At 39.7% G+C, this 16,296-nt stretch overlaps 2 long non-coding RNA genes across 2 annotated transcripts; one reads left to right on the forward strand and one right to left on the reverse strand.

Annotated features, from left to right (window-relative positions):
- LOC111606213 lies at positions 1-1,360 on the forward strand. Its single transcript, XR_002751962.1, has 3 exons — positions 1-213; positions 372-433; positions 515-1,360. It is a non-coding gene; the product is annotated as an uncharacterized LOC111606213 (long non-coding RNA).
- Positions 1,361-13,564: 12,204 nt separating this feature from the next.
- Positions 13,565-14,650, reverse strand: LOC111606214. The gene is made up of 3 exons (XR_002751963.1): positions 14,459-14,650; positions 13,876-13,969; positions 13,565-13,790 (listed from the first exon to the last, which is right to left on the reverse strand). It is a non-coding gene; the product is annotated as an uncharacterized LOC111606214 (long non-coding RNA).
- Between the last annotated feature and the right edge of the window lie 1,646 nt (positions 14,651-16,296).

Consider the following 16,296-nt stretch of genomic DNA (forward strand, 5'->3'; position numbering starts at 1 on the left):
CCCACATAAAGTGGGTATGCCACTTTAAGAGAAGAGGTTAAGGAAGCTGGGTGGTCTGCCTGGCCAATGAGAAGTTTGGTTTCCAGAGCGTCTGGACCAATCAGGGTGCAGGCTGCCGTTGTGGATCCCGCCCTTCTCCCCCGGGTCTGCAGTACCGTTGGTTTTGCTCTAGAGATCCGACGCGGTGAGACTGCTGAGCGGGGCAGCGCCAGAGTATGTATCCCGACAGTTAAAAGTATTTTTTACGTGCTGTATTAACTGTATTGTGGATAAACTCTTTTGTAAATAGATTTTATGTTGATTGTCCAGCTTTTGTGCTGGAAATTATTTATTAAATTAATACAAACTGAACTTCAGTTTTTTACCGTTAGAGCCGTTAGGAATCGTTGGCTCTTTCTGGCAGTTATTTCAGCTTGTTCTTCGTAGATAAAAGGTAAAATTTAGGCTTTAACATAATTTTATTTTATTAAAGTTTATATTATTTAGATCAAATATGCCTTGTTACATCGTTTAGTGCCCCACGCATCCGGATTGAGACCCACTATACGGTTGTCTGAAGTGTGTCGCACTGAGATCGGTGAGCATATTCGGAGCCTTTTATTTGTGTTTTTGTCGTTTGTTACATTGTTGTTAAAAAAATATCCGTTGTTTTAGTAACTAGGTAATGTTTTGTTACTGTGTTGGAAAGAAGGATTAAAGCTAGAACGGCTTGGTAAAGTCCTGTATTTCTGCTGGTCCTGTCTGTTGACAGGTCAGGTTTTTTTTTATACTGGATCATTCCTGAAGTGGATCCCTCCTTTGATATTGATGGCGAGCCTTCCCACCTGGACCTAAAGAGAGAACCAGATTTCGTCTATCCCATTTGGAGTCATGCTGCACCCTGCGGTGTGGTAGGAGAGCAACATACATCTTCACACACGGTTATGTGTGAAACCTACAACTGACATTCTCCATTATTATTGTTTTTTTTTATTGATTGATTTTTGGACAATACTGTTTGGATTGTTTTATTTCGGACATTGTGACGCACAGCTGTGGTGGAAATTCTCCTGTGAATGAAGTTGAATCAAACCAAATTGGGATTAATTTGATTAATCTGCTGACTAATACAATTTGGAGTGCACATTACCAGGGTGCACCCGAATTATTTGAAATTAAGAATTAGCACTTGGCCAAGTATTATTGTTATTTCTTTTTTTTTTTTCATTTTATTGTGTGTAATTTTATTTTCATAATTGTGTGTTTTGTGCAACTGTTAATTGTGTGTTTTCTGTCACTAAAACCAGTTCTTTAAATACACCCAACTGCCCTTGTGTGTCATTTAAACACTCCACTGTGCTCCGATAGCCGAACCTATTGGCCCATTTATCCAAGATATATGTAATACCCTTCTCTACTGTGTTACACAAGCATCACTCTTTGGATTGCCTGTTCTCTTTTACTTACTTCACACCCACAATAAGCAGCAGTGTGTTCTCCACAGTTACAGCCTTTGATCTTTAGCTGCCCTTTCACATTTCACATATTCATGCTCACCAGCACACCTTCCACATCATTGCTTTCCTTTGCAAATTGCTGCCAGATGTCAAAATATCTGACATTTGAAGCATTTCAAATGTTTAACATCATAACTCATATATCCAGTGAAAACTTTACTCCATACACATTCTCCCTGGAATTTGATCATGGCCGAAAGACTATCACATCTTTCTCCATTACTTGTTTTTAACCATTTGATTTCTTTCATTTCACCTCCACTTACATTTTTTGAATTTCTTCAACACCTTTGACTCCCCTACTCATTTTTTGATTTTCAACTGGATACTTCGGAACTTTCTTTCCATCTATCCTGTTGATCCTAGTAGCTTTTCTTTGTTGATGTCTATCTCTGCAGTTAGAGAAACGAGCACCGCTTTGTAAAACCTTAGCACTTCAGACTTCACCTATTAATTTATTTATCTTTTTTGGTGAACTGAATTGGATTCCACTCACCAAAAGAATCTTGCTCTTGACTTAACTTGATAATGATACTCCTCTTTTTGTTTTAAAGTCACAACTTCATCATCATTTTCACAGCAACACAAATCATCTCATTTAATAGTTTCACTAATTTTAGAAAGGACTTCAGCTTGGCAAACAGAGCACAGTCTGTGTTTGCAGAAATAAGCCACATCAACCACTGCTTGTATTTGATGACAAAGTCTGCTTCCTTTCACTCCTCTTTCGTCATTTCTGTTCAGAGTTGCAGATTAAATCTGTTGAAACGTCACTGTTTGTTTCTAAACAGGAACTGGGGTAAAACAGTTGCTTTCAGTGTAAGTTAAGATTTTGCAGGGATCTTGATTCTAAAAGCATGCTTATGAGCCAATCAAGTATCCATCAGAGTGAGTTTATCTCAGTCAAAAGCACCCAGACTCTGCCACTGCTTGTGTGATTGTGATGCACTTATTCTAATAATGCTCTGCAGACCTTAATGTTCTCAGCTAATTAAGAAAATATATCAGGCATTAAAAGCATGAATATTAATTAAAAATACATAATTAATTTACAACCAACCACATTGTAACCAACATAGTTTATAATGCATCCCAGTAACAAATAATTACCATTTATTCTATAATCCAGAATAGAGTCATAATTACAGAAAAGTAAAAATGGTTGCTGTTTTTTTTTTTTTTTCAGCTCTGAGTCTAGACTCCCATTTAAAAGTGTCTGTTTGGTGCGCTGCGAGGGCAGTGTGGCAGAGCGCATGACCCCTCATACAGAGGCCCCCAGTCACAGGTTTGAGTCCCAGCCAGTTGACCTTTTCCACATCTTTCCTTCCTCTCTCACAACCTTTTCTGATGTGAGAGAGGACCACCCTCAAATAAAGGCCACGAGAGCCAATAAAACCTTTAAAATCAAAGTGTCTGTTCTTGGCATGACTCAGAATGGCACCACATATTGAGGCTGCTGTGCCCAGTTTGATTCCTAGCCTGGGACCATGTGCTGCATGTCTTCTCGTTCTCTCTCCCTCTCTTCCTGTCAAGTTACTGGTAAATAAATACCACTACTGCCATAGAAAACCTTCAAGGGATCCTACAATCCGAATGTCGCAGCAGAAATCGAGACTCATCAGACCAGGAAATGTTTTTCCAGTCTTCTACTGTCCAATTTTGGTGACCCTGTGTGAATTGTAGCCTCAGTTTCCTGTTCTTAGCTGACAGGAGTGGCGCCCGGTGTGGTCTTCTGCTGTTTCAAGGTTCGACATGTTGTGCATTCAGAGATGCTCTTCTGCATACCTTGGTTGTAACGAGTGGTTACTTGAGAAACTGTTGCCGTTCTATCAGCTCAAACCATGTTGCCCATATCAGAATCTGCCACTGACACTGCCCCTTTAATATGTGTGAAACCTTAGGTCTATACATTGTTGTAATATATCCTTAGTGGTTATATCCAGCTTGGTAGTTATTTATTAGTCAATGGCATATTTATTGTAATGTTGATAGTGTGTGTGATACATTTATGAATCATTTATATTGATGTCAAACTTTTAACACTAAAATTCTAATCAGAAGGTTGGAAACAAATTGTTTCAGATTGAGGCAGCCTTGCTTTCACAGCCTTGACTTCTTCTCCACTGCTGTTCCTAGAAATGTGCATTCTGGATGTGGATAGACATACAGAAATGAACAGAGAAAGTCCTCTTTAGGAGTCAAAGTATCTGGCTGTTTAAAAGTCAATAGCTGTTAGAGTTCACATATTTTTTATGCAATATGATGCAAGTGTTTTGTTTTTCCTTTTCTCTAACAGGTGATAGCTGAGTTGTGTGCAAGCTAAAAATCACAGTGGCTATATTTGCCTAAGGTAAGTTAGTTTTTGTTTTAAGTGAATAATCAGTGCTGTACAAATGATTTATATCGCCTCTAAATCTCTACCTTTCATTCAAGGCAGTCAAATCTTCTTATATATAAAATTATCCATATTTCTCTAGATTTTCTGAAAGTTCTTTAGTATTTTTTTGGGAAAATAATCAGGACATTTCACAAGATGTGAAGATGTGAAAGATGTGTCTATAGTCACAGAGTTTGTAAGGCAAGTTTTAACTGCTTTAAGGACATTATATTTTTTTAGGTATTTTTTTTTTCTCTGCCTTAACCAAATAATTAATGACAAGAAAGATTTGTGACAAGTTGTTTGAAGGTCTCCATATCTCATATTGTGAATAACTGATAAATTGGCTCAAACAGAAAATGTAAAGAGAGGGCAACCAGCAGCGAAGAAGAAAGAAAATTTGAAATGTGAAGTTTGGTGGGTATATATATGTGTATACATATTTTTGTTTTATAGAGATGGCAAGGCAGTTTAATATTTAAACATCATTGATTTTGATCTTTCTTTGTACACCGAGTCTCCACTTGGTAGATGAATGTGAAGTTACACATTTTATGTGTTTTTACATTGATTTGAAATATGCACTGTTGCAGTTCTTTGTGAGAATGGAACTATGTCTAAGAAAAAAGCAGAGGAGTAGAATAACAGGCAGAGCTCCTCCAGCATACAGATATGATGGAGTAACAGAGGGTCCCTGGATGAAACAGTCTGTTCCCTGACCTTAACTCTGGATCCTGATTCTTTGTACATGTCTAGATGGAACAAGGAGAGAAAAACATTTAGAAATTTAGCACCAAGACTGATCCTGATGCTACCTGTCATTATGGCTGAGTACCATTTTTGAAAGCAACCCAGTTCTCTCCTAGTATTTCTCAGCTATGCTCCTCTCTGCATGTTTAAAGGAATGAAATATTTCTCAACAACAGACAAATAGACCTGTTGAGTTACAAGAAGGTATAAAACCTGCAGAACTCATGGTACAGACCAAGTGTATATTGATTTTTACCTGTTTTAATTTTGTTTGATTTGTAATGAATGTCTAGCTCAAATAGCAGTGCAGATGATCCTGATCACAGGGGGGGGGGTCATTCAACACCTTGGAGGTAAAGTTGTTGAAACAAGAAATGCCAAACTGTTTCAAATGCTTAATCGGTGTGTGTGTGCGCCATGTGTTTGTTTGATGCAAAAGATTACCCTTGCCTGAAAGCAGTCAGTATCCAGCTTCATTAACTGTTTTGTTTGCAGTCATATTGCTGATTAATTCATTGGCTTCTGTTTTTATGTAGACTTTTCTACATCAGGAGACTGTGTCAATGTTTGCCATTTTGGTGAAAGGGGTTTCTAGCATGTACCGACTGTTTTAAGTCACCCTAGGGCAGCGTTTCTCAATTCCAGTCCTCAGGCCCCCCTGCCCTGCATGTTTTAGGTGTTTCCCTTCTGTTACACACCTGAATTGAATTTATGGGTGATCAACAGGTTTCTGCAGCACTTGATGGTCATGCAATCATTTGAATCAGCTGTTCTGGAATAGAGGCACATCTAAAACATGCAGAGCAGGGGGGCCTGAGGACTGGAATTGAGAAGCACTGCCCTAGGGTCATCAAGATCTAAGTTTTGACTTTCCCCATCTTCCATGACTTAATACTCACCAGTTCTTGGATTTTATTGTTTGTTTTGGGTAATTGTCATGCTGCAGGGTGCAGTTCTATGTCAGCTTTTGGTTTTTCTTTCATTCTTTCTCCAAAACCGTAAAATAGACTGCAGGAGTGAACTCTCCTGTTGCTCATGCAGTAAAGTTTCCCAAACCATGGGTTCACTACTGGTAAGACATTCTTTTCCAGGAATGCAGTCCGAGATTCTAGAATTCAGGTTGAGGTGCCCTTACAAAAAAATCCCATGAAAATCACATGTGATTTTCACATGTGATGACATGTGAAAATCACATGTGATCACATGAAAACCACACATGTGGTTCATACAAATTTTTACATGTGAATGATGTGAATTACATGTGAAAGCACATGTATACGTGTGATTTTGGAACGTTTCGTGGTAAAATCACATGTGATTCACACATTTCCACATGTGATTCACATGTGATTTAAAAAAAAATCACAAATGTTTATACATGTTAAATGTGCGGCAAACTAGCGGTATTGTAGAGGGCCGCACTGGGTTAACGCGGTGAATTTCTAACTGTCCGACTCGTGCTTCATTATACTCCAAGTCGCTTCAGTTGTTGCAATCATCAATTTATTCCACTTTGACAGCCATAGTTCAGACTTTACAAGGACTGAGACATACTGACCAGGCTAAACCATACAATGTGGCTAACAATAAATGACATTACAGCACGGTCAACAGAAATTATGACCACCACCGGCGCACCCGCTTCCTCATACATACAAAATCAGCGCGCCAGTATGGCTCCCATTCATACCTTAGTGACAGTCACGCCCACCTCGACACACCCACCACCCAAGTGTCCAAGCCGTGTGCTCCTGCCACATCAGTAATTGCTCATTTCAACCATAAGGCTCTTACATTCCAGCCCCTAATTATTACAAAGATAATTATCTGAAATGTTAACACTGTAAGAGACAAACCTAAGAAACAAATAGTCATAAATTTGCTCAGTATCAAATTTATTTTAATCTATCTTTTAGACTAAGCAATCAACTAGAGAAAAGGAAGTCACTGATGATTAGAACAGAGAGAAAAGGTCATGAAATGTTCAAGGCGTCTCCGCCTCCTGAAGCAAGCACAACTTGGTAATGGGTCTTTCCAGGTAGTTCGTCTTTGTCTTGATGCGAACTGACCGCACAAGTCCTCCTTTATCAGGAACAATGTCCACAACTTTACCCATTAACCAAGAGTTGCGTGGAGCAGAGTCATCCACGATGAGGACGACATCTCCTGGAAGAAGGTTCCGTCTTGTTCTTTGCCACTTCTGCCGCTCTTGTAGTTGAGGCAAGTATTCCTTTAACCAACGCTTCCAGAAGAGATCCGCCATATATTGCACCTGTCTCCATCTTCGCCGAGCGTAGACATCATTCTTGGAAAACACTCATGGTGGCAATGAAGGCGTGGTCTTTAAGAGAAGAAGATGATTTGGAGTTAGTGCTTCCAGGTAGTGGGCATCAGTAGAGGCTTTGGTTATAGGTCGACTATTGATGATAGCCTCAATTTCGCAGAAAACTGTCCGAAGACTTTCCTCATCAAGACTCTGTGTTCTCAAAACAGAATTTATCACTTTCCGAACAGATTTAATAAGACTTTCCCATGCACCTCCATGGTGTGAGCCAGTAGGAGGATTGAAAGACCATTTTATTCCTTTCTGAAGGAGAGTGTTATTGATTAGAGGTTGATTCCATCTTTCAATTTCTTTTCTTAACTCGCGTTCAGCTCCTATAAAGTTGGTTCCATTGTCAGAACGCAGCTCCAGCACTTGACCACGACTAGCAATAAATCTTCGGAGACCATTGATGAAGGAATCAGTATCCAGTGATGACAACATCTCAAGGTGAACTGCTCTTATTGCCATGCAGGTAAAGATGACTCCATATCGTTTCAACAGGCTCCTTCCACGCTTAATTTCAAAGGGACCAAAACAATCCACACCCACACAAGTAAATGGGCATTTGTCTGGATACACTCGCTCCTGTGGAAGGTCTGCCATCCTTTGACTTCCTGGTGCAGCATGGAGTCGTCAACAAGTCATGCATTTTGATAGTCTTCCTGATTGCAACGCTGGCACCTGGGATCCAATACTTTTGACGCAGTTCCGCCAGCATATGATTACGTCCACCATGGCCTGTCTGACGATGTATATGGCGCAGTAAAATTTCGGAGATGTGAAGGTCTTTAGCCAATATGACTGGGTATTTAGCTTCAGCAGGCATAGCTGCTTTGCTTAGCCTTCCGCCAACTCTTAGTACACCACTTTCAAGAATAGGATCAAGCTTATAGAGCTGGCTTGTTTTCTTCACACCTTTACGTTTCTGTAAACTTGTTATTTCCTCTGGATATCGCTTTTTTTGACAATAGCAGATGATGGCACTCTCAGCTTTTCCAAACTCCTCCACTGATAAGGCTCCCAATGCAACCTTTTTCTTGAACACATTCATTTCTTTCTTCAATCTTTCTTGAAATTTAACATCATCAAGTTTGGAGTTTGCAAGGTCCAACTTCAGTTGTGCTCTCTTCTGAGCCAGTTTGGACAGCAATTGTTTAAACCAGAGTAGCCACCCAACCATTGTTTTCAGTTTGTCCCAAGAGGAAAATGAATGAATGAATGAAGTCCATAATTGGATCCACTTGTTCATTAGTGCATGTCGCATTAACAGAAACGAATGTCTTGACCTCTGGATCTTCTAGATCCTCCAGAACAAAATGACTAATGTCCTCAGGATTTACAGGTCATTTCCATTCAGGGTCATGAAGAAACTTTGGTCCAGACACCCAGGTATTAGCCTTCAAAAGAGACTCCACACTTGTTCCTCTGGTTGCCAAATCTGCTGGATTAATACTGGTAGCAATGTACCTCCACTGTAAGGGATTTGACAAATTGAGTATCTCTCCAACTCGATTTGTCACAAAAGTCTTAAACCTCAATCTTTCATTCTTGATGTACTTCAAAACTGAAGTACTATCAGTCCAAAATACTGAGTTTTGTAGTTCCATTCTTAACTCCTTCTTCAACAGCTTATCCATACGGCTGGCAAGCACTGCAGCAGTCAACTCCATGCGAGGGATGGTGATGGGTTTCAGTGGAGCTACACGGGCTTTACCCATTACAAATGCACAATGCACTTGTCCATCAGCATTACACTGCAACAGGTAGCTCACTGTTCCATATCCATTCTCGCTTGCATCACTGAAATGATGAAGCTGCAAACTTGTGGCTTGTCCAAAGTCTTCTGGTTTCAGACATCTGTTAACTCCAAACCGTTCAAGCCGATGAAGTCCTTCCAGCCAGTTTTTCCACTTCTGGACCATATCATGTGGCAAAGGATCATCCCAGCCAACGTGTCTTCTGTTTAGATCTTGTAGAATCCCCTTTGCGACTAAGACAACTAGTGCCAGAAATCCAAGAGGATCATAGATGGAACTTATGATGGACAAGACTCCTCGTCTTGTCAGAGGTCTATCTTTGAGGATGATCTTGAATTTCAGCAGGTCTGATTGTACACACCACTGTACTCCCAACACACGCTCCACAGGTAGATCATCATTATCCATATCCAGGTTCTTCACCTCAATGGATCTTTCATGCTGTGGTATTGCAGTAAGAACACTGCGTTGGTTACTTATCATTTGAGAAGTTGAAATCCGCCTTTCTTACACAAAGCACGAAGTCCTTGATATACTGACACAGCTTCCTCTTCTGTGCTCACAGACACCAAACAGTCATCCACATAAAAGTTGTGAAGCACCGCATTTATGACATTTGGAGTAAACAGCTGTTGATTGTCCTCTGCACACCTTCTCAGTGCAAAACATGCACAGTTTGGAGACGATGTAGCTCCAAAGAGGTGTGCAACCATTCGGTACTCCACCAGATGCTGATCATACTCTCCATTTGGCCACCAGAGAAATCTCAACAGATCAGAGTCAGATGGTGGTACTCGGACCTGGTGAAACATGGCCTCAATGTCCGCTGTGATAACAACAGGTTCCTTTCTGAATCTGGTAATGACACCAACCAATGAACTGATGAGGTTTGGACCTTGTAAGAGTTGAGTGTTTAAGGATTTTCCTCCAAATGTTGCACCACAGTCAAACACGACTCTTATCTTTTTCTTGTGAGGATGATATACTCCATGGTGTGGTATATACCAAACCCTCCCATCACACCGTTCAAGATTTTCAACTGAGACTATCTCAGCATAGCCCTTGGAAATTATATCATTCATGAAATTAGTATAGTCAGAAAGAAATTGATGGTTTTTGGTAAACTTCCTTCTGAGATTTAAAATACGCTGTTCAGCCAATTTCCTATTGTTGGGCATTTTCAGATCTTTGTGTCTCAGAGGTAAAGCAATGGTGTAATGTCCCTCTTCCAGCTTAATTGATTCTGTAACCAGCTCCATGAATTGATTATCTTCTCTGGACAATCCAGGTTGTTCATCTTGAGAACATTCAGGAAAATCAACCTTCAATTGTTGTTGCCATAAGTTCTCAAGTCTTGACACAGAAATCCTGTTAACAGTAACAGTTGATTGTGGCTCTTTTGTGTCGACATCACAGTCTCCTCTGAGAGGTCCATTCACTGTCCATCCAAGAATCGTCCTAACTGCATAGGGGCTTCCGTTTTGACTTCAGATGACATCCCATGGCTCCAGCGCTTTAGGCACATTGGTTCCAATAAGCAAATCGACTCCTGAATTGATTTCAGTTATCTTCAAATTTTTCAGATGTGGCCATCTTTCAAGGTCTTCTTGGTGGGGGATGTTGCTGTTATGAACGGGCATGCTTCTTTGTGTGAATAAGTCAGGTGATGTCTTCATTTAGCCCAGCAATCTCCAAATCTGACACAATGTTGCTTCCAACCACCCTTTCTTGACCCATTGTCCGTAAAAGGATGCTTGTATGTCTCCCAGTGACATATAATCTGTTCATCAGTTCTTCGGTACAGAATGATGCAGAGCTTCCAGGATCTAAAAAAGCATATGTTATTATTGTTTTCTGGCTCTTTGTAGACTTCACTCTGACTGGTAAAATAGAAAGAGTACAGCCATGCTCACTGGCCCCAGTTAGACCACTGGATTGAGCAGAGATGGAGGCACTTCCACTTGTTGTCTCCACTTCCTTCTTCTTATGGACTGGACCAGTTTCCTTTTCTTTGGAGAAGACATGAAGCATGGTGGGATGTCTTAAGCTACACACTTTACAGTGATGCCGCCTTTTACAGTCTTTGCTGATGTGCCCAGTGCATAAACAACCAAAACACACCCCATTTTCTTTCAGAAATGTCAATTTCTCCCCATGTGTCCTCCTTCCCAGTAGAGGGCATGTGTCCAAGGAATGTCCAGCTCCACAAAATAAACAACTCTTTATAACAACTGTCTCTTGTCCTTTCTTTACTTCAAGGTCAGCTTTCTCCAACAATAGTAGCAAAACTACTTCCTTTTATCTTTAATCACTGCTGTGATTGATAGACTCCTACATCCTTCTTTGGTCTAGATAAAGAATCTTGAATATCACCGAAAAGTGGATCACTAGCGATCTTCACTTGCCTTTCTACAAACCGAACAATGTCACTGAAAGTTACTCTTCTTTTGAACTTCTCCTGTAAATCACATACATCATTTTTCCATCTGTCCCGCAGTTTAAAGGGCAGTTTTTTGATGATTGCTTGCATATTGGCAGGGACATCCAACAATGTGATTGTTTTCCATCACATTGCAGCATTCCCTGAGCAGAAAGCTGTATGCTTGTAAAGCTTTTACATCTTCTGCTTGTAAAGCAGGCCATGACAAAACTTTATTCATATATGCAGCAATTATCTTCAATGAACAACCAAAATGTTCTTGAAGTAAAGATTTAGCTTTAGCATATCCAGAATCACTAGGCATATGAACACAGCTTCTTACTAGGTCATGAGCCTGACCTCTAGTGTACTGCTCCAAGAAGTATAAACAATCTTTGGCACTGTGCGCCTTTGTTTCAATGCTGTCATAAATGTCTTAAATTGGAGTGGATCACCATCAAATATCGGTATGTCTCGTTTTGGCAGAAAAAATAAAGATTGTTGATTTACAAGCAAGCTTGTAATTTCATTCTGCCTTTCCAATACACTTAACAGTTGTTTATTTTCATCAACTGACAATGAATTTTTATGATGTGATGATTGTGGCTGAGTTTGATGAAACATTCGGTCTGTTGGAACTTCAACTTGTATTGTTTTTATCTTCACCTGGTCAGTAAATGTGTCTGGATTTTGTTTAACCTTTGTGTTTTTAGGTCGTGCACCCAAACAAGAATAGGACTGAAAGGTTGGAGCTTTATCATGACAGTCAGTTCCAGCTGCTGTAGGTACAAATGTATCTGCATCCACATTCAACATTTGAGATCTTTTATTTTCATGCTCAAAATATGAATTCATGCCATCAGATCTAATCTGTGCAGCACTAGTTACTTGAGAACAGACAGAGACCTGAAACACCTTAACTTTAGCCATTGAGGCTGCAAGTTCAATCTCCAAATCCAGTTCTTCTTTCTTTTTCCTTAGCTGTTCCTCCTGCTCCTCTAAAGCATGTTTTTGTTTCAACAGCTTGTGTCGTGCCTTTAATGCAGCCATATCTGCTTCTGCCTTAACACGAGCTGAAAATGTAGAAGACACAGAGGACTTAATTCTTGATGAACAACTTCCTCTAGACCTTCTGCTGTCAACATTAGAAACACTGTCACTTGGCTTTACATCATCCTCAACATCAGCATTTTCATCACACTCTAAATGCTGAGAAACTAAAGGTGCATTATGCTCTTTATTCATGCAGAGATCAACACTGGACAATTGAGCCTGATTTAATTCAGCTTCTTCACCCATTTGAGCTGCATTGTTGAGTTGTTCTGCACCTGAAAGCCATTTTTCAACTTTTTGTATAAATTCAGAATTATATTTACACAAGCTTGAAAACCAAGTGTTTTGTCTTTCTTGTTCTTCAGCAGGAAACAGTGGAATAACAGACTCATACAGCTGTTTTGCATTTTCAAGCATTAGTTTTAAATCATCACAGTGAGACTGAACACTCTCAAGATTTCCTTCATTTTTCATAAGCTCTTTAATAATGTTTATTTCTCCTTTAATTTTATGAACTTTTGTTTTGAGATCCTTTTGAAGCTTCTCAATTTTATTTTGTAATGCTTTAACAGTTAATTTTGGTCGTCTTTTTTTCATCTTTACCGCTTACAACGGAACTCGATTTAGATCCAGCTGACTCCATTTCCCGTTGTTTGGTTTTAACAACTCCTCTTCAGACAAAGCGATTCAGTGTGTGTATTTGTCCATACCTCAGTTCCAGGGAACTTGATTGAGCTGCAGTGAAGGAATCTCATTCAATTAACTGATGACGCAGTGCTGCGTGCTCCATTACCGCTTCCAAACTGTTCCAAGCAGAAGCGAAAAATCCAGACTTACCTTTCCAATGATCCGCTCATTCGATTGTCTTTCTGTTGACGATAAATGTGCGGCAAACTAGCGGTATTGTAGAGGGCCGCACTGGGTTAACGCAGTGAATTTCTAACTGTCCGACTCGTGCTTCATTATACTCCAAGTTGCTTCAGTTGTTGCAATCATCAATTTATTCCACTTTGACAGCCATAGTTCAGACTTTACAAGGACTGAGACATACTGACCAGGCTAAAACATACAATGTGGCTAACAATAAACGACATTACAGCACGGTCAACAGAAATTATGACCACCACCGGCGCACCCACTTCCTCCTACATACAAAATCAGCGCGCCAGTATGGTTCCCATTCATACCTTAGTGACAGTCACGCCCACCTCGACACACCCACCACCCAAGTGTCCAAGCCGTGTGCTCCTGCCACATCAGTAATTGCTCATTTCAACCATAAGGCTCTTACACATGTGATTCTCATTATTTCAATGCATCTTTCACATGAAGTCTTATTTCATTTTGTTTACAAAACGGTTACAAAAAACTTGCTATGAATAAAGACATGTGAGACAAATATATTTGACCAAAAAAAAAATTAGAAATGTATTTATTCCTCTTTAAAGCTATTCACAATCAGAATGTTGCTTATCTAAATGAGCAACATTCTGTGGAAGATCAAAGAATAAAGAAAAGCAAACAATTTCAAAAACAAATTGCAGCACCATGATCAGCCAGCCACAGGACGACTTGACTATTGGTTTACAGTACATCGTTTTGCCCTGGCTGCCTGTATAAAGACAAATTCAAAGATTACTTGAGCAGAAGGTATGAAATAATCTAATTACATTACATTTAACTTAATGTAATGTCACCTCTCAGAGCGTCTCCTGGTGTCCTTCAATTTTTGTGCCATGCAAACTTTGATGTCAGAGACATCAACATCCTTGAACACTTTCTTGATTTGGTCTGTATAAATCAATGCAAAAAAGTATTTATCAGTTGATCAATATGTATTTGTGGATTTCACATGAATTTACTGCAAACTGAAAAATGCACATGTGGTTCACACAAATTTTCACATATGAAGGATTTTTGAAAAAGCACATACAAAATATGCGTGATTTGAGAATGTTGTGTGTTGAAATCCTATGTGATTCCCTTGTGATGACACGTGTATTACATGTTCATCACTAGTAATTCACATATTTTCTACACGTGTGTAACCACAAAATCACCCACATACATGTGCTTTTATCATGTAATTTACATGAGATTCACATAATGGTGAAATTTATTGTGTTTCACACCCCAGGAAAACTACATAATTTAAAAATGCAGTCGTAACTTTTTGGCTGAAGACATAACAAATGCTTGTGTTGATATATGAGGCTTTCTAGAATGAGGGATAGAGGGTTGTGGTGGTTAGTAATTAAGTTACTTTTTAGGTATACTCACCAATGACAAGGTTTACTTTATCCTGGTCAAAGCTTCTCTTTCTATTTCCAAGAATTCCTTTCTTTCCAGTCACTGAACATGTTGACATTTCTTCAAGAGTGAAGAGGGAGTCCATCACGTCTCTAGTCATTTTTTTGAAACCGCTGTACCGCTGAGTGTAGTCAAGTCCCACAGAGTTTGCTGTATGATTTTTCAAAGACAAACTCTGCAAAAATAAAAAAAATAATTTTATAAAAACTCCAAAATATATCATGTCTTTTATCTGAAACTATTCACATGACTTCTAACACCAGCTCATAGACATACCTCTCCTTCTTTAGACTGTAATTGGTTGGAAGAACTGGATGACTGCTGGACAGCCTTGACTGCTTCCTTGACACTTTTATATATTGTGTCTGACAGTCCTGAATCACAATATAAGACATCAGACATAAGAAGTTATTTGGCAACCATTTTGTAAGAGATTTGTGAACTTACCGTCTTGTAGTAGTAAATTTGCCCTTCGAAGTCTCTTTATTTCCTTATCCTTCTTTCCAATTATTTCCTCTAACTTTTTGATGTGATCCTCCAACTCTGTAATCTGAGATTTGTCGTCTGTCTGATGTTGTGAACAAAAACTATTAGTATAACTCAACCATCAAACAAGGGGAAAAATGTATATATATAAAGCTCCTTATTTGTATATGTGTATGCGTGCACTATGTATAATATATATGTGTTACACAGCAGGAAATGATGGGCCGAGTCACTCCTCGTGCAGCATATTTATTCAGTTTAAACTGTAAAAAGAAAATACAGCGGTTACAGTAGTGCTCCCAACATCCGCTGCAACAAGCTGTCCTCTCGGAAATTGGCGGACTCCTACAGCCTGCCAGAGCGTCACCCGCTGTTGCATGTGGTACTACAACAAATACACATGCTCTCTACTGACATCACTGTACATCTACATCCAACATACTTTCATTAACTCAACTGAACTCAAACAATACATAAGTTTAAAACACATGTTGGCCCTATTAAGCCGACCCACCGAGCCCACATAAGCGCGAGCCAAGTGTGAGCCGTTAGCCTCGCTACTTTAGCCTGGTGCTAACTCCTGCTTTATATCTAGCTCAGTAATGCAGCTATACTGAAGCGCCTTTGTTGTGTCATTCCGTACCCATCGGAGGCTACTGGCATTACGAGCTAGCGTTACGAGCTATACGAGCTATACATTCTAATACTCAGCTTACCTGTAAAAAGAAAATACAGCGGTTACAGTAGTGCTCCCAACATCCGCTGCAACAAGCTGTCCTCTCGGCAATGGCGGACTCCTACAGCCTGCCAGAGCGTCACCCGCTGTTGCATGTGGTACTGAGCGCCCTCCGATGGCGAAACCAAAACATTGTTAAATCTAATAAACATTAACTCTAATAAACATTGTTAACTCTAATAAATTCTAACGCTAGGCTGTGAGTGATCATCACCAAAAACAAAATGTGTGTGTGGGGGGGGCTAGTTTCATGACTCACTTTCCTAGTGCCACATATGGCATATACAAAAAAGTATGTATGTGTGTGGCCTGCATCTTACATGATCCGAAGGATCACAGGTTGTCTCTGCGTCGTCGTCGTCGTCTTCTGAATTATTGGAGGCCTCAGGCTGATTAGCCTGATTAGAAAACAGAAAAAACGTAAGGTTTACCTTTAAAAGTAATTAAAAAATATTAATAATAATTTCCACAGAACCAAAATGTTTTTCTTAGTGAACTGAGTGAACCAATCCCGCAAGTGAGCCGTTGACACACACACACAAACACACAAGCAGCTCAGAAGTGCGCTGTGCTTGGTTTATTTCAT

The sequence above is a fragment of the Xiphophorus maculatus genome, chromosome 21, assembly GCF_002775205.1.
Source record: "Xiphophorus maculatus strain JP 163 A chromosome 21, X_maculatus-5.0-male, whole genome shotgun sequence".
Taxonomy (NCBI): Eukaryota; Metazoa; Chordata; class Actinopteri; order Cyprinodontiformes; family Poeciliidae; genus Xiphophorus; species Xiphophorus maculatus.